The following is a 19,498-nucleotide window of genomic DNA, read 5'->3' on the forward strand; positions in this document are numbered from 1 at the left end:
ATAATAAGGGAATTCGGGAAAACATGTCCAAATTTCTAACAAGTAAATATAAGGGGAAATAGTTGCATCTCTGGAAAATGTTTGAAGATGCAGAAGATCTTGAGGCAGGAAAAGTGCAATGTGATAGAAAAGGCAACTGTACAGGACAGGATGGTGGGGCATGTCACTGTTTACTTAGTTTGTGAATAAATACTCTGAGCCAATAAGTAGATGTATGGATTTCAAGGAGAATCCACTTCTTTTATTAATATCTCTCTTTCTTTTCTTTTCAGGCTTAACACAAAGGATACGTCTTCTTTAGTTCCCGGCAACCTCTGGATTCATGCTGGTAAGTATTGTCTCTGATGGATTTGTATGTCTTTTCTTTTCTTTGACAATCTTTCTAATGTGCGAGAAGTTAATTTCTACTTTTCTGCTTCCTCACTCTTGTCACTGAGTTCTCAATTCTGGGAATGGTAATGTCTTTTTCTCCCTTCTTTTTTCTTGTTTCCTTATAGGGTCTCTCAGAGAGCTTGTCTCCCCTCACGGAAGGAGTGACCTATAATAGTCAATCAGCTCTTCTATTATCAGACGTTCTGTTACTCTTTTATATCTTCCCCAGTCTATTTTTCAGTATACAGTAGCTCTCGACCTCTCAGAGCACATCCTTGGTTAATTGGTTAGTTCGTAAGTAAACCTCTTTCTTTCATTCCCTTTGGTTCGTTCGGGTAAGTCACTCTAGAAACTTGACTTCTTAAAATCCTTCTTTAATTAGCACCCGCCCTCTCATAGACTCATTAGTAGGGTAACAGTTATCCCTTACTGTAACAGCAATCCCCGACTCACTCTGCCGCACGTTGCTTCTAATCAAGTAGCAGGTGTCGCCTTCACTGTGGTACACGGAGGTCCCAATGCTGCCCCGAACTCACGGTGAGATGTCTACAGCCAGTAACTTCCCGTCTTCCATCTCGTCGGCAAGTTTGGGCAGGTTCGCTGTCACTATCCCGTTGCGGCTCCACTCCTGCGTCGCGGCTCATTCAGCTTCTCCGTGCTCTCTTGGGACAACGATCCCTTCGTCAACTTCAAGCCTCCTGATACGCTACAGCCGTTGGCCACAGCGCCCGCTCCTCAGCGCTGACTTTTGATGAGCGATATCGTTCGCTTGTACAACACTCAACTGGAAACTCTTAATAAGGCGCAACGGCACCAACATACAACTAATTCAACTGCGGATTTCCCTTTTTTCACTTCGTAGCGTCTCGCTTCAGTACGCCCAGCTGTAACCGTCGTTTTTGTTCCTCCCCTTCAAAGACGCTTGTCTCCTAGGTAACCAAGCAGAGAGTCACCATTAGAGGAAAGGCCATACATCAACACTTCCCTATGTTTACTTCCTGTATTTGGGATCAAGATCTAGTCTCCACATTGTCACACTGTCACACCCCCTCTACTAAGCCCTTACGCTTGGGAAGGGTTTCAGCCCTGGATAAGAAATCAGCTTGTATCAGTAGTTTCCCAGGTTTATGAACAGTTTTAAAAGAGAAGGGCTGGAGGAAAGGAACCATCTGAGTACCCTCTGGTTTGAGTCTTTATTACGGGCAAGCCAGACTAAGGGGGCATGGTCTGTTATTAAAGTAAATTCTCTTCCCAATAGGTAATACCGAAGGGCATCAATGGCCCACTTGACTGCCAAGCACTCTTTTTCTATTGTGGGGTAACTCAACTCATGCGGTAAGAGTTTCTGACTAATGAACAGTATTGGCCTTTCTTCCTCTCCTTGATTTTGGAACAACACTGCCCCAATGCCTGTACCTGACGCATCCGTCTGAAGGAAGAACGGGGCCTCAAAATCTGGACAGTGTAAAACAGGCTTAGTGGTCAGGGCCTCTTTTAGTTCATTGAAAGCTTGCAGAGTCTCCTTGGTTTGCCAATTCTTTTTCGTGAGAGAGGTTTTCTTTAACAAATTTGTTAGAGGAGCGGCTAATGTGGAAAAATGTGGGATAAACCTCCTATAATAACCCACAAATCCCAAGAAGGCTCTAACTTGCTTTGGAGTTCCCGGGAATTTTAACTGCTTAATAGCGCTTATTTTCTCCTCCTGGGGCTTGATTATACCTTGACCCACATAATATCCTAGGTATTTAGTGTGATATGTAGCCATATGGGTTTTCTTGGGATTTATGTGTAGACCAGCTTGTTTTAGGGTTTTAAACATACTTTCTAAACGTCGTAGATGATCTGACCAGGTGTTACTATAAATTATAATGTCATCTAGATAAGCTCCGACATATTGTTCATGACCTCTGGTGAGGTAGTTCATTAATCGTTGAAACGTTGCTGGTGCTCCATGTAAACCGAAGGGTAACACCGTGAATTGGTACAACCCCGTAGGAGTGGCAAATGCTGTCTTTTCCTTATCTGAAGGTGATAATGGGATCTGCCAATAACCTTTGGTTAAGTCAATGGTAGTCAGGAACTTGGCTTTTCCTAGATTGTTTAATAAATCTTTGATCCTTGGCATGGTTGTAAGCGTCGAATTTAGATATTTCATTTAGTTTTCTAAAGTCCATGCAAAATCTTACACTGCCATCTGGTTTCGGAACTAGTACTACAGGAGAGCTCCATTCACTATGGGATGGCTCAATGATTCCTAACTCTAGCATTTCCTGTACCTCTTGGTTGAAGGCCTTTATTTTTGTTTCCGGAATTCGATATGGTCTGAGTCTTATTATGGTCTCCGGTTTGGTAACGATCTGGTGGTGAGTTAACATAGTCTTTCCGGGTAGTGAGGAGAATATCTCCGAAAAGCCTTGTAATAAATGGGATAATTCCTTTTTCTGGGTATTTGTTAGCTCCGGATTAACATTCAGGCCTTCTAGCCCTATTTTCTCTTTGAATTTTGGGAAATGTTCTTCTGGGGCCACATCTAGCGTTATCATGGCGACGGTTTGGTTGGGAGGTATCCATCTTTTAGGTAAGTTCACATGATACGTCTGACAGGGTATCCTTCTCCCTGGTTGTCTCACTTTATACGTCAAAGGGCCTAGGACCTCTTGTATTTCATACGGCCCTTTCCAAGCCGCTAACATCTTGTTCTCTGACGTAGGCAATAGCACCAATACGTGTTCCCCCACGTTGAAGGTTCTTAATTGTGATTTCTGATTATAATGTCTTTCCTGATTTAATTGAGCTTGAAGTAGATTGTCTCTAGCTATCGCCTGTAATTTCTCAATCCTTTCCTGTAGCTGAGACGCATATTCTGTTAGGGTTATCTCCTGTTCTGATTGTTCCTCCCAATTCTCTTTTAGAATGTCCAGCAGAGTCCGGACCGGTCTTCCGAATAACAGCTCAAACGGTGAAAACCCTGTTGAGGATTGAGGAGTGTTCCTTAAAGTCATCAGTATCCATGGTAAGATTCTATCCCAATCTTTATTCCCAGGAACAGTTGTCTTTTTTAACATTTGTTTGATGGTCTGGTTATAGCGTTCAACTAAACCATCTGTTTGTGGGTGGTAAACCGCTGTATTTAGGTGTTCAATTTTTAGCGTCGCACAAACTTGTTCAAGGACATTGGACATGAAATTTGAACCACGATCGGTGATGATCTCTCGGGGAATTCCAACTCGTCCGATAAAGGGAATAAGCACATCACATATCTGTTGTGTATTCGTGGCTTTTAATGGAAACGCCTCCGGATATCTGGTTGCATAGTCTACCACTACCAGAATATACTTATGGCCCCTTTTTGTTGGTTCTAAAGGCCCCATAATATCGACTCCTATCCGGCTAAAGGGCTCTACAACGAGAGGCATCGGTTGTAGTGGTGCTTTTGTTACATTGGCCCTATTCTTCTTTTGGCACTCCTCACAGGATTGACAAAATTTAACCACTTGATTGTACACTCCTGGCCAATAAAATCTGTCCAGAATCTTCTTAGTAGTCTTTTCCGTTCCTAGATGACCTTCTCCAACTTGTATGTGGGCGACTTCTAGGACAGTCTTGTAGAATTTCTTGGGTATCACCAGTTGCTTTAGATCCTCGCCGTTCCGGGATTTGGTTACTCTGTACAACAACCCATTTTCTTTCATAAAGTGTGGACCTTGCCCCGGTGGGTCCTCTAATGCCCTCTCTCTGGCGTATTGCAACAATGGATCTAAGCTCTGGGCTGACCTAAAGCTATCTCCATCCTCATCTAGCCTCCAGTCAACTGCGATCGGACAACTAAATTTTTCCTTCCATTCCTGTTTTAACGCCCTTTTTATCTTCCTACTTTTCTGGGTCTTAACCATTGGCGTAAGTATTTCTTCTTTATGGAAAGGGGCCGTTTCCAACCAGCTCTTCTCTATTTCGTGGACTAATTTAGAAAATTTTGGTATATCCGTTCCAATTAATAAAGGTTTGGGTAAAACAGGTAACACCGCAGCTCTCACATTCATAGTTTCCCCGGCCATCTTTATCTGAACCTTCTTTGAAGGATAGGATTTTATGTCCCCATGGACACATCGAATAGGTATCTCCCCAGATGAACAATAATTTTCACCTACCAGATCTGTCGTTATGGCGGTCTGTAGACTTCCTGAATCGACCAAGGCTGTGGTGTGTTTCCCTTCCACCTCTGCATCACAAGTATACAGATATTGTGACTGCCTTCCCGGTGTTTGTTCATAGGTGTCAGCCTCCTTAATGGACTCAAGAACACCTACATCCATTGGTTCCGTCTTTGGTTTCTTCGGACAGAACCTGGCAAGGTGGCCTACTCCCCACAATCGAAACACTGTGGTCCTCGGACAGCTGTTGGTGACTGACGATAGTTGCTAGGACCTTCACTGTTGGGTCTGGAGCGTATAATTTCCCCTTCGGGTTTCCTCAGCATCGAATGTGGCCCCCATGGTTGTGTCATAACTTTATTTGCAAACGTATGAGGTCTAGTATTTGTTGTATAGGACCATGCTTTACCCTGTCCAGCCTTCTGATAAGCGGAGGCTACCTCCACAGCTTCAGATAGTGTTAGACGATGGTGTTGTCTAACCCACCTTTGTACTGGACCAGGAAGTGCTTCAATGAACTGTTCCAAAATCACTTTTTCAGTTATTTCTGTCGGGGAAGACATTTTAGGTTGTAACCACTTTTCGGCTAATTCTTTTACTCTGTAAAACATTTGCCTCGGCGTTTCTTCTCCAAGTAATTTTACATCTCGGAATTTTATTCGATATGTCTTCTCATCATGACCCATTCGTTCCAAAACCACTTTCTTCATGTCTCCATAACCGGTATCACCCGTGGGATTCGCCGCTTGGTAGGCACACTGCATTTCGCCGGTCATTAATGGTGCAATGTAATGGCACCATCTCTCGGCGGGCCACTGTGCATTACGAGCTACTCTTTCAAAGTTCACAAAAAAATGAGCCGGGTCTTCACCAGTCGAGTATTTTTGTAACACTGAGGTGGGAACTTGAGTGTGGTTTCTGGCATTAGTGACTTCCAAAAGTTGGGCCTGCGGCATTTGTAACGCTTGTTGGAATGCGAGTCTGTCAGCTTGAGCTTGTTGGGTTTGCATTTGTAGGGCCTGTTGTAATAGTTGTTGGCCCTCAGTTAGGGTTTTAATAAGGTCCTCCATGGCGCTCTCTCTATCCCACCCCTGCCACCAAATGTCACTGTTTGCTTAGTTTGTGAATAAATACTCTGAGCCAATAAGTAGATGTATGGATTTCAAGGAGAATCCACTTCTTTTATTAATATCTCTCTTTCTTTTCTTTTCAGGCTTAACACAAAGGATACGTCTTCTTTAGTTCCCGGCAACCTCTGGATTCATGCTGGTAAGTATTGTCTCTGATGGATTTGTATGTCTTTTCTTTTCTTTGACAATCTTTCTAATGTGCGAGAAGTTAATATCTACTTTTCTGCTTCCTCACTCTTGTCACTGAGTTCTCAATTCTGGGAATGGTAATGTCTCTTCTCCCTTCTTCTTTCTTGTTTCCTTATAGGGTCTCTCAGAGAGCTTGTCTCCCCTCACGGAAGGAGTGACCTATAATAGTCAATCAGCTCTTCTATTATCCGACGTTCTGTTACTCTTTTATATCTTCCCCAGTCTATTTTTCAGTATACAGTAGCTCTCGACCTCTCAGAGCACATCCTTGGTTAATTGGTTAGTTCGTAAGTAAACCTCTTTCTTTCATTCCCTTTGGTTCGTTCGGGTAAGTCACTCTAGAAACTTGACTTCTTAAAATCCTTCTTTAATTAGCACCCGCCCTCTCATAGACTCATTAGTAGGGTAACAGTTATCCCTTACTGTAACAGCAATCCCCGACTCACTCTGCCGCACGTTGCTTCTAATCAAGTAGCATGTGTCGCCTTCACTGTGGTACACAGAGGTCCCAATGCTGCCCCGAACTCACGGTGAGATGTCTACAGCCAGTAACTTCCCGTCTTCCATCTCGTTGGCAAGTTTGGGCAGGTTCGCTGTCACTATCCCGTTGCGGCTCCACTCCTGCGTCGCGGCTCATTCAGCTTCTCCGTGCTCTCTTGGGACAACGATCCCTTCATCAACTTCAAGCCTCCTGATACGCTACAGCCGTCGGCCACAGCGCCCGCTCCTCAGCGCTGACTTTTGATGAGCGATATCGTTCGCTTGTACAACACTCAACTGGAAACTCTTAATAAGGCGCAACGGCACCAACATACAACTAATTCAACTGCGGATTTCCCTTTTTTCACTTCGTAGCGTCTCGCTTCAGTACGCCCAGCTGTAACCGCCGTTTTTTTCCTCCCCTTCAAAGACGCTTGTCTCCTAGGTAACCAAGCAGAGAGTCACCATTAGAGGAAAGGCCATACATCAACACTTCCCTATGTTTACTTCCTGTATTTGGGATCAAGATCTAGTCTCCACATTGTCACACTGTCACAGGCACCGATGGAGCGTGGAGGGATATACCTATTGGCAGCTCGCCCCGCAGTAGGCTACACCAACCTGACCTATGTGTCGACTACAGCGACAGCCCCACCACCCCGTATGCATCCCCTCCTGATGTCCCAGTGCATGTCAATGTCAATAAAAGAGTACTAGAATTGGCACTGCCAGCGGTGCAAACAGAACTGAATAGATTGCGGGCAGCACAGTCTGAAGTGAAGCCCGACAAACCAGCAGAACAAGGGATAGATGAGTGAAAGTTAGAGGACTCTTTGTTCAGGATAGATAACACGGCTATAAAGAACGTGTAAATAGAAAAGGAGGGATAAGAGGATGAGCGGGGAGACAGTTTAGGGTACGGGAATCTAGGATTTCATCGAGGAGTGGGGACATGTGGAGTACATTTGATGAGTATGAGGATGATGTGGACGAAGAGGCAGAGCAGGTGCCTGAACAGACTCCCCGGGTAGAGAGTTTGTGGGAAGGCAGGTTGGGGAGCAGATTTGGCCATATTGCAGTGGAAGGAAAAAAGGAAGTGGGAGAAGATGCAGAAGCCCCCTATACATAAGGGGTCCGGCAGACTGCACTATGTGCCATGGGCGCAGATGGGCAATACCAATTTGGTAAAGGTGGTGTATTTATGCATTAGAGAAGCAGACTGCCGTGGTTTCCCTGTGTGGGATGTACTGACCCACTCCGCTATGCTTTGTGGCATCACCCTGCCAGTTGTTGGGAAACAAACAGCAACAATGGCAGAAAAACCCTTGTGTGCGCCAAAAACCTACAAAAACCGTGTGCTTCACCACACAAAAAGAGGGATGCACAACCTGCCACCCATGGTGCATGTGCAGTGGAATGGAGCACACCCTGCAGAAATGTGCCAGTGGGTTCTATAACCAGCAAGCAGAGTGCAGAAAGAAAAGCAGCACTTTGCAAGGGAAACCCAAAAATGTGCCTATAATTGTCATTTGCTTTGTTGCCAAAAACTCCAAAATGCCTATAACACAACACTTTCACCATTCACAATCTTGCCTGGTGCTAAAATCCATGTATCAAATGAAACATGGTGAAACATACAAAGCCTGAGAACTGACGACAGCCTCTATGGCAAAATCTGGATGCAGTACCCGGGACGGCCTGAATGACAGCTGTCAGAGGAGTACTAAGGCAGGTTTAAAAGGACCTAAAACTCAAAAGTCTGCTTGATTAGCAAACATAAACAGGATTGTTGCCAAAAAGGGATACTGATTTTAGTTGTGTTTTTGATTTCACAGATTTTATTCCAAGGAAGAAATGTATTTGTATGTGATGCAACAAATATGGGTTTTGTTAAGTTTAAGAAGTAATTAGCTTGGCTGAAGTTGAAAAAAAAACTGGGAAAGCGGGTTTCTTCCCAGAAGGAGGGCCTCCCCCTCAGCAGAAACTCACGGGAAGGTGTTAATTGCATGGTAGGACTGAATCTGGTCTACAGAGAGCAAAGGAACAATGACAAGCTGCAGCCAGGAAACTAGAAGTGTGAAAAGGGGTCGTAAATGGCCTCTGGAAGGAACAAACAAGAAGGAGCATGCCCCTGGACTGCAGGGAGACAAAAAGAGGCAGAGCCAAGCAACCATCTTTTGCTGAACTTGAACAAAGAACACTTTTTAAAAGACTTACAACTTGCTATTCAAAATGGTGACAAATATAAAAATGATAGAGTTATTAATTTAATTTCCGGCTGCACGTGTGAAGAGGCGGCAGAATTGTGTGACGTGTTCTGGACAGGAATGGCAAGATATGTGATTTTACACAAAATGTATTACTGTTAGAATGGTGAAAATGTACACGCATATCCCTACGTTAAACACGCGCACTTGTGGAAATTTGCTCAAAAATTGGACATTGTGTTCACAGCGAAAAGGACACAATTCTGTAGAAAGTTGATACCAGATTCTACAGCTGTGAGAGTTCGATGAGCAGATACTCCATAAAATAGGAAATCGGTATATGTGATTTTTTATAGAGGTTGCACATGTGTAAATATGTATTTTGCCAAAAATAGACTTTGTGTTCCAGTGGCTAGGAGTGGATTCTCAGCATCATAAAATTACACCATAAAGACAACACTCTGTTTCTCTCCTCCTATCAAGGCAGAGAGTAGACTCTGACCCAATCACCTTTCACAGGGGCAAGCTTAGCTAAACCGGCCCATACACCCCTTTGTGATGTCATTTTTAAGTGTCATTTTTTAAGGCATAAATAGAGACAGCTGAGAGCAGATAGGGACACAGTGATCCAGCCACCTTCCTGATTCCGGCGAAGCACTCTGACCCAGCTTCCTACATCCAGCTTTAAATATTCTTTCAGATCCAGATGCCAAATCTCTTGCCAGCAATAGAGACTATTGATTTCCAGCAAGGCCCTAATCCTCAAATATATTCTCCCCACTCAGTAAAGTGCTGTGTGGTGTGAGAAGGCCATTTTGAACAAGTATCCAGAAATTCTCTGGCTTGCCACCACTAGGCTTGCCTGAGGAACTCGCCATCCAGCTGATCCAAATACCCACAGAGTAGGAGAGCAGATTCTGTGCCAATCCGGTGACCGGCCTAGAGGATCCAGTCCCATGCCTGATGTGCTGTTTTCCCTAGACCAGACCCAGTTCTGACCAGAGCTCACGGTCCCATTTAAAACGTATCCAGTAAGTATAAATAGGAAGAACTGTGTCACATAGCATATGTACTTTGCATAGTCTTATCCCTATCCAACCCATCCTATCTTTTCTTCAGAACCAGTATTGTTAGAACTATCTTGGCGCTGACCATTTTCTCACCTGGAGAAGTCGAGTTTCCTTATCAGGTGGGTCACCCTGATTCAGTGGCTGTAACATTCCTGTGTGGTATTCGCTTCTCCATAGTCATCCCTTAGTATAAGCAAACCCATTTGCCATTTTCAAAAGTGCATTTCTGTTTTCAATTCTCGCGCCTATTTTACAAAAACGGCCTTCACTAAAACCTCCATAACTCCCTCAGTTATTGTGATAGAAACAATCAGTGCGATTCTCCCGTTATCACGAATATCGCACATGGGAAAGTTTGCCGCAAATTTTTATTTTAAGAAATGTTTACACATGTAAAATGCTTCCAACTTGGACCTTAAGATTTCCATTGCTTTCTGCTGACTAAATGATTGCTTGTGCTTGTGTGCAACTATCCAAAGTAGCTCCCATAAGAATTTATAACAATTTCAGTATTTTTGACCATATTTGGTGTTTTGCTCAGTCCATTGTAAAGACAATCTTAAAAGCCATTCTGACAGCTGGACAGTCAATTCTGTTTTCTCTTGTGTTTGAAAGGGGGAATGTGAGACTGATATTCTGTTTGATTTGTGCCATTCCTGAATACCTGCTCTCTCCTCCTATCTCTTTACATTGCCTATTGGGGGGGTTGAGGGGTGTTGCAAGGGGAACTGCTAACTACAGTGCTATCTGATCTGAACCAACACAAAAGTATTATTTTCTTGTGCTGCATTTGTTTTGCTTATTACCTCTTCCTAGTTTACTAAAGATATTATTCTGTGTTCTGTCACCCCATTGGTGATGGTTGTGTACCTATTTAAACATATTGTGATTAAATTTTAAATACATAAATAAATATTTACCTTTGCAAACCAGCCTGATTCCCGGTTCAGTGTGACCGGGGGCAGGGGGAGGGGGGGGTCCAGGAGAAGGGTATGATATGAGTGGTAGATTGTTCAGAATATTGAACTTTTAGACAAAAATAAATAAGGATTTCAGTTGTGCACTACATGCTGAGCTTTGACTTGGGTGTGTGCCGGATTGAAATCACTTACACCTGGCAGTCGGTGACATAAAAAGCGTATTGTTAGTGACTATTGGAGACCAAGCTGGGGATGCATGGGTGAAATCAGGATACCTGTGAGTGACTTTGGGGAACAATGCACATGATGGAGTATCGTTTAAAAAGATTCAGGCAAAAGTATGGGACACGCTGTGGCGGCCGTTCCCTGACACATCTTGAATACAGTCTATAATGCAATGTACTATGGGCGATGATGAAGACCCCTCTCAGTTCATTCTTAAAGTTCAGGAGATGTGGAGAGCTGAGAAGGGTAGTTCATGGGATCAATCAATACACTTTTTCTATTTTATCATTAGAAAGGGCCTCCCTAAAGAGGTGAAAAAGGCATTAGACAAAATAGTGGGCATTGAAGCGAAGGGGTGGTCGGAAATAGAGAGCATAATAATACACCATTGCAAAACAATAAAGGAGCATGACAAGGAAACAGCTCAGTGTCGACAAGCAGAGGAAGCACAACTAGAACAAAACAAATTAGGTAAAGTTGCTGTGAAGTCATCAGTATCAACGCCAGTGCAGCTAGAGCTGGCAGGAGGCGCCCAAGAATTTGCAAATGCTAGAATAGCTGCAGTACCCCCAACCAGCCAACTATGAGTTATAACCCCTACGACTGTCCCAGTGCCAAGACCCCTGAATACCAAAGACACCAGCTGACCACAGACCACCAACCATAAACCAATCAGCCATAAAAGATACAAGATACTGGTCACCCTACCTTTATTTCATACTAACATGATTTGTAATGCGAGGTACAGGAGGGATACGTTATACTTCAATAGCGAGGGTGGGAGCCTTGAAAGCTGGAAGAAGCGGTTGGTATGAGTGAAATACGTGTGGGTCACAGTGACCTCGAGACTCCCCCTGTACTGGCCTGTGCTCATGCCAGGTGTACTGTATAATGATAGAGTAGCACTGTTAGAACTTGTGTCTAATTGATTCCTTGACCTTGGTTCCCTGGAGATGATGAACCCATCTAACCACACGTGATGGAAGATGGATGGATGGGGCTGGGACCAATGGCCTGGCATTCCCTATGGAGTAGGCCGATCATGTATAGGGTCGCACCAACCAACAGCACAGGTGTTTACTGTATATGAAGGATGCTGTGTTCCCTTTTAAGCTTCTCCTTGAACCCTTTTTGCTCAGAACGTTCCATGGCAGCAGAGATCTTTGCTGGGACACCTATTTTGTAGAAATAAAACTTGTTATCCTTGCAAGAGTTTATTGGGCCTTTTTCCCTAGCAGGTTGTATTTCTTCTGCTGTGAGCATTCAGGGGCATGCCTTCAGTGTGGCAGTGAGTCAGGTAGCATGACAGCGAGCCATACAGAAATGAGGTTTCAACAAAAATAAATCTGTTAGAACTACTTTCCGAAAATCAGCATATTATACACCTGATTCTCAAAAAGGCCCACTTAATCCAGCGTTGTCAAAACGTATACAAAAAATGAACGTTGAACAAATAACGGTTATTACCTTTATTCAGGCAAAATAATATTTTTCTAAAACTTATTCCTTATTACTATATACATCTCACAAATAACATACAGCTTCATTCACTTGCACACCTCCCATGTGAATGCATGCATAGTTATACTATTGTTGGGGTGCCTGAATCTTTCCAATTCAGGGACCCTATTGACACCCCGCAACTTTGTAGCACTCCTCAGGACACACCCACTTCTGCTGTCTGTTGGTCTTTCAGTGAGGTACATACCTCTAATTTATTTATTTATTTAATTTAATGTGATATAGTTTTAGAAACAAATACAACTTTACACATTCCATCTAGCAATCATATCAATCAGACATAACATAAGAAAAATAAATACATATATACTCAGAAATAAAATAAGAAAAGAAAACATACGTAACTTAATCATCAGGAGAAGTCCAACTCCAATTCATCATAACAAGAGGGAAAGAAATGCATATCCCCAAATCAATAGCAAACAACGAGATAACATCATCAAGACTTAGTACATCATTAGGAACAGATCCAATCCAGTCCATAGTGCACAGCCACTCCCGGCCTAATAACCGGCTAATCAGCTATTTATTTAATGGAAGGATTTCCGAGTTTAGCCCTCTTGGGCAGTGTAGGGGGTAACCTAATTGGCCCTTTGGTGGTAATTGCTTTTTCAAATTCAGACCAACTTCTGAAAAGGGCTAAGTGCAATCTAGGGTTAAGGGTGTTAACACATTGGTACCAAAACTGAATGTCCCTTATATGTTCAAGGCAATGTACAAATTCACCAAGATTTCTACTGTGATTAGTACTCATCATCGGACATAGGGTTAATACATGTCTTGCAGTTTCTGGTTCAGAACGATTCCCACAAATTCTGCTGAATTTTTCTACTTTAGCCAGAGATTGCTCCAGGCCTATGTTCTCCAACGTGGGTAGATGATTAATACGCATCAAAAGTATAAACCGCCTAAGGGCTGGACAAGGACACAAGTTTAAGTACATTTGACCCTTTTTGAATGTAAACAAAACAAATGTCACAAACGTATAGTTTTTCAAAGTTGCTAAATGTGCGTAATTACTTTGGCAATCCCACAAATATAGACGCTTATGTAGATGGTAAAGCATACATTCACTGTCTTGTCCCCACCGAGGGGTCCAACAGATCAGCTCACACAGTGCTTTCATATCTTTCTCAAATTTGGACTGTTTACTACCTCCCATATCTTCCTTTACGGACACTAATAAAGGATTAGTAGGGTTGTTCTGGATTTTGATGTACAGCGCCGCTCTTTTCCGAAGCACCATTGCCTTAAGAGAAAGAATGCCCAACTCTAATCTTAAAATGGACATGGGGATACATTGCGGGAGTCCCAAAAGTCGCCTCCAGATTATTCCCTCCAATAACTGTAACCAGTCAAGATACATATTCATCAAAGATTCTAATCCATAAATCACGATAGGCACGACACATTGAATGTAAAGTTGACACATACCCCAAATGGAAAATCCACTTTAACCTTGTGTTAATTTATAGATCATGGTTGTTAATTGCGCTGCCCTGATTTTACGAGCCTGCATGCACAGGAAATAGTTGCCTTTACTATCAAATTCCACACCAAGGTATTTATAGGAATCTGTATACTTTATCTCAACTATTCCCATGTGCATGCTAGGGCGTGCAAACTTGCCAGCAGTATACTTATACTTGTTTATACTTGTTTTGGTTAATAACCAGTTCATTAACCTCTGCATATTGCCAAAGCCTTTGAGCCGATCAAGTATTCCACTGAATGTATGATCGAACAACACTAGGTCATCCGTGTAAGCCAGAATCACAGAGTGGGATGAGCCAATCTTGGGCGGACAGTTTCGAACTCCCCGTAGATAATCGGGGATGTCGGACACAAAGAAGTTATAAAGCAGAGGGGCAGTTACGCACCCATGCTTTACTCCTCTCAGCTGTGTGACTAATTCTGTCATGCGGCCATGGTTATCCAATCTCAACTGTACTGTGGCATTAGTATGTAGAAGTTCCAGGTAATAAATCAGACCATCCAGGCATAATAGATTTTTAAGTTTCTGCCATAATTTCCCTCTATTAACTGAGTTGAAGGCCACCTTAAAATCCATATTTAGGGCGTATAAAGGAGGGCTGTTTGATGACTTTGCTTTACACCTAAGAGTGTCCATTATGAGCAGGTTGTATGACGTAGAGTACCCTGCCCAAAAGCCACTCTGAAAGCGATCTAAAATTCCAATTTTATCTGCTCATATCTGCAATTTCTATTAATAGCAGTGAGGCAAACATTTTGCCCGTGCTATCAAGCATAGAAAGTAGGCGGTAATTGCCAGGGTCTGTTTTGTTACCTTTTTTGTAAATTGGTATAAGAATGGCCTTTTGCCACGACACAGGAATTCCACCCTCTGTCAGCACCTTTTCAAATAAGATTTTCATAAGACTTGCCCAGAATAAGGGGTTAGCTTTCAGGACCGCGTTGGACAGGCCATTAGGACCTGGGGCTCGGGATGCCTTCAATTTACTGATTTTATCAAGGAGATCATCGGTAGAGATTGCAAACGGAGGGGCAATCAACTTGGGACCACTCTTCACAGGCAAAATAATGAGGTCTATACCATTACTTTTTTCGACAAAGGTTGTCCATTCTAGGGTGCCAATGGGGTTAATCATAGGAGCCCTCTTGTTTCCCTTTGCCTCCCCCAAGAGTGACCAGATGTTCCTAGAATTTCTAGTACAAAGTGTTTTAACCATGTACTGCCACCGTTCTAATTTTTGTTGCCTCTTTTCGTATTTTTACCTAGGTACGATATTTATTTTTCAACTTCCTGATGTTATTATGGATTACAATCAAAGAGTGCCCAGTACCTCTGATATTGCGGATGTCTCCTCTAAGTATTCGCTTAGTATCCTGTATCTCCTTGTCATAGGAGGCTTCCATAGCGCCCTGCTTAAACACTAAAGGAGTTCTACAAGTAGCTTGTGTGCCTGAAAAATTATAAATTAATTTTTCAATTTCTTCAACTGTCATGAACTTGAAGTTACGTGCTTGACTCAGGTTCCACTCACCCGGTGCCTTAACTGCCTTCTCAATATTCTGTCCCGACCATATAATTCGATTGACAGCATTATTTACACTTAATACCCCTGTGTTTATTTTCCCACAGGAAGAAGATATGGTATCAATGTTCATGATAAGTGGATCATGATCACTCCACACACTTTCAAGGACAATCATGTCAATCGCAGTAGAAGCCACCTCTGGACTAATTTAGATGTGATCAAGAGTGCTCCGGTAAGGGCCGTTGCGCCAAGTATGCTTACCTGGCCTATCACTCCTGGCACGCCCATTAATTACTTCACGTTCCCAACTCTCCAAGAAGCTATGCCAGCAATCACCCTCTGTGTCTTCTATTTTATGTTCCATGAGGACATGTTGGTGTATTTGAGCTTATTGGCTGTACCTCTTCCCCCTATAATGTGGCAATTAAGATCTCCCGCAAGAATAACGTGATAGCTCCTAGTGTTGTACTTCCATTGGCCCAATAACACATTTAATGCCTCTTGTATCTGTTCCCGAGAAGTACTTCCACAGCACTTATATGTTCTTCACATAAGGTTACTATCTTCCTTCTTGCTACTGAATTGGGACCCCCAGTCAATAACCCTCCAAAAGGCGCCCCCCGGGTCTCGTTCTTGCCAGGAGTGTGAAAAAGGGTATATCCGTCCATAATGATTGGTGCTAGTAACCAGGTTTCTTGAAGATGGTTGAAGCCCCGAGTATTCCAGCTCAACAAGGAGCAAGCTCAGGGCTTCTGCAATACCATTGGCAAAGAATCTGCCAACCACTTCAGGGTATTTTGAATGTCAATCGTCTGCACTTTATTCCCTTCAGTGAAGTCCGATTTGGACGGCTTGTTATTACCCTGTTTCTTTGGTTGACTAGGGAGTGATTGACCCCCCATAACAACTGCTGTTAAACTGCTTTTATGGGTTCAAATCAATTGGACCATAGCCAGAACCCTACAACGCAGAGCTGACACATTGTGGTTACACACCCTTAACAGTTCAACAAAAGAGAAGTTTTCCGAATGAATCCATCGCAGCTAAGGTATTACGTGCAATTTAGTTAACACCTCGCCTCTCATCAACCTTTTGTCCCTTTTCTTTTGATTCAAGATTTTAATTATGCACATTTTATTCTCAGGCCAATTAATTCCTCCATCCTTCTCCCTCTGCTGAGAGTCTTCCAGAACCTGCAAGTTGGATTTCCTTTGGGGGGGAGAGTATTTATTTGTTTCACTGTTGGTATAGACTGAGGAGTCTGATTCTTGGTCATTGCTGCCCAAGTAAGAAATCTCATTAGGTTTTTCCGGGAGTGTCCAACTGGTCAAAGTCCCTCCAGTTTTAGTCTGGCCTTTCTTAGACTTCTGGGCTCTTTTCCTCGCTTTTTTAGATTTTATCATGGAAACATCAGTGGCTGGTAATGGAGGAGCAATGGTCACAGGGACTTTTTTATCAGCTGCTCGTCTGGCCATCCGTCTGCAATGCTCAAATTGTATCCACAGGGACGCCTCTGGACTGGTCTGGGACACCTCTGGACTCTCTGCAACTCTCCCGGACGTTCTACCTGGGATCGGGACGTTCTACCTGGGATCAGTTCTAGAAAAAGGGAGAGGGGTTTAGCGACTTCTCCTTGTCTCCCGCGGACCACCTCCTGATCTTCCCTTGCGATTTCCCCTTGGGACTCCGCTCACCTTGATTTTCGTCATGCTGCACTCTCCGTCCTGCCGTGCTTGGCAGGGGCGCATCGTTGTTGGCGTGGTCCGCCGAGTTACTTCACTGGCGTTCGCCTGGAGTCCAGACCGGCTGCGACTCCTCCTTTCAGATAAGTCTTTTAATGTTTCTTTTGAAAAAAGTCTATGTTGATGAATGTCCCAGTAACCTTCTTCGTTTGTCTTGAGAGGTAGCCTGTATTTTCTTGTTAATCTGGTAATACATATAGCAATGCACCGCACCCTTGTGGTGGTGCTGCAAAAAAAAAATTGCTACCTGTGCAGTAGTGCTGTACTCTGTGCTGTTTGCTACCTGTGCAGTAGTGCTGTACTCTGTGCTGTTTGCTACCTGTGCAGTAGTGCTGTACTCTGTGTTGTAACACGCCAAATATCCTTACATACCCTCCTTTTGTTTTTAGAATCTGGCTACGATCCAAGCCAATTCCTAAAAATAATTTGCTCTTTTTCTTCTTTTCACAATATAGCAATCCAATAAAATGAATATTCATGTGCATCAATGAAAAAGTTGCAATCAATACAGTATTCATCTGAGTTCATTAGTTTACAAACAGGTCGACTCCTGCCAAAGCAACAGGTGTTAGCCCCCATGAGGTCTTAACAGGCTTAACAGGTAGGAAAATGGTGTTACCACAACACCTACTATACAGAACACATGAGCAAACCCTTGTGAGTGCATCCACAGTTCATGAATATATTGATGAACTGAGGAGGCATTTGCAACATGCATTTGCTTTTGTGCTGAGAAATCTGGAAAGAGCTGCTGACAGTGCAACATAGTTCCCTACCGTATATAAGGTAGTGGAAATTGCCACAAAATTACCACATATAGCTCTCTGTCGTAAATAAGTCAGTGAGATCGCCCATGGTGGCACACTAACACTAACACTGAAAATGTGGTATTCCCAAAATGTAGGTCTGAGGTCTCTCTAGTGATTACACGAAAAATCTAAGCAAATATAAGGGATTCTGGACATTGGGGCCACAAATAAAACAAGGGAATTATGCTCACCAAAATACCACCAACCACGTATACCAAATATGCATGTCTGGGTGCTGAAATAATGCATGTCCACATAAGTGTGGGAGCTAAGTGTGTACGAGACGAGAATGTTCAGTCAGAGTAGGAAAAGAAATTCCGGTGCCTTAATCACACGTTAATGTTGCAAATTATGTTCTGTTCTCTGCCAGTTTTTTTTTTTCTCAGTGTATTTCAGACAATGCTGTTAATGTGCTGTTTTAGTTATTTCTGTAAAGAGTGAGATCGTGTTTAAATGCAACATTTATAATACAGAAAAATATTTGAAAGCAGACGGGTGGTGTGTCTTCTATTTACCAATACAGTGCTGATGAGGGGAGATTTTTAAACAGTGCAATTGTCATTTTGCATGATCAGATTCAGTATGAACAGTTGTGAGTGATTGTAGCATAGCTCGTTGGAGGTACATGAGCCAATGGGAAGAGAGACTCTCTGGACATAGTTCCCTACCGTATATAAGGTAGTGGAAATTACCACATATAGCTCTCTGTCGTAAATAAGTCAGTGAGATTGCCCATGGTGGCACACTAACACTAACACTGAAAATGTGGTATTCCTGAAATGTAGGCCTGAGGTCTCTCTAGTGATTACACGAAAAATCTAAGCAAAGATAAGGGATTCTGGACATTGGGGCCACCAATAAAACAAGGGAATAATGCTCACCAAAATACCACCAACCACGCATACCAACCACGTATACCAAATATGCATGTCTGGGTGCTGAAATAATGCATGTCCACTGTATTATTGTTGCACATGGCCAAATCTGAATACAAAGAGTGATTATTGCTAAGTTATTTTTCAGCGATAATAAAATACCGTCAGGCCCCAAATCTCCACAAAATACCCTACATATTTATGGTGCGTTGCAGGCCGGGAAAGTGATCATAGAGTACCTACTGGGCGTGGCAAGCGTGTCTCACACTGCCATTTGCACATTAAAGGGAACCCATTTTATAATAGCAGTGTGCCACTAAAAACGAATTTCAGAATGTCACAAAGGGAAACCACATTCTCAGATCTAGTGCAATATTTAGAGGCAAAGTTGTTTGCACATGGGAATTGGTCATCCAATAGCACGTCGGAATGGAGTAACCGCATTCAGGGTGAGGTGCAGAAAGAAAAATTAGACAACATTTTGCAGAAGGCAGCATAATTCAGGTCTGCCTTACAAGATTATTGAATGCAGCCGATAAAAGTGCAGAGAAAGACTGTTTAATACGGCTATGCGGCAAAATATGGTTTATTTTAAACAAGTCCCTGCGAATGCAAGAGAATGATACTCAGCTAATTAACAGGTTAAAGACTGAATTAGAGGGGGAAAGTAAAAATCAGGAAATGTTGAGAGCAGAATTGGATGTATGCCAAAAAGACATGCAATTAAAATGCAGAGACTTTGATACTCAGTTATCCAAAAGCAAGAAACAATTTGAAGATAGTGAGC

At 42.9% G+C, this 19,498-nt stretch overlaps 1 long non-coding RNA gene across 1 annotated transcript; it reads left to right on the top strand.

The window, feature by feature from the left end:
- The first annotated feature begins 261 nt into the window (after positions 1-261).
- LOC138510887 (uncharacterized) lies at positions 262-5,799 on the top strand. Its single transcript, XR_011280442.1, has 3 exons — positions 262-328; positions 3,285-3,385; positions 5,737-5,799. It is a non-coding gene; the product is annotated as an uncharacterized lncRNA (long non-coding RNA).
- The last annotated feature ends 13,699 nt before the right edge of the window (positions 5,800-19,498 follow it).

Source organism: Ambystoma mexicanum, chromosome 6p (assembly GCF_040938575.1).
Source record: "Ambystoma mexicanum isolate Mex_15411 chromosome 6p, UKY_AmexF1_1, whole genome shotgun sequence".
Lineage (NCBI taxonomy): Eukaryota > Metazoa > Chordata > Amphibia > Caudata > Ambystomatidae > Ambystoma > Ambystoma mexicanum.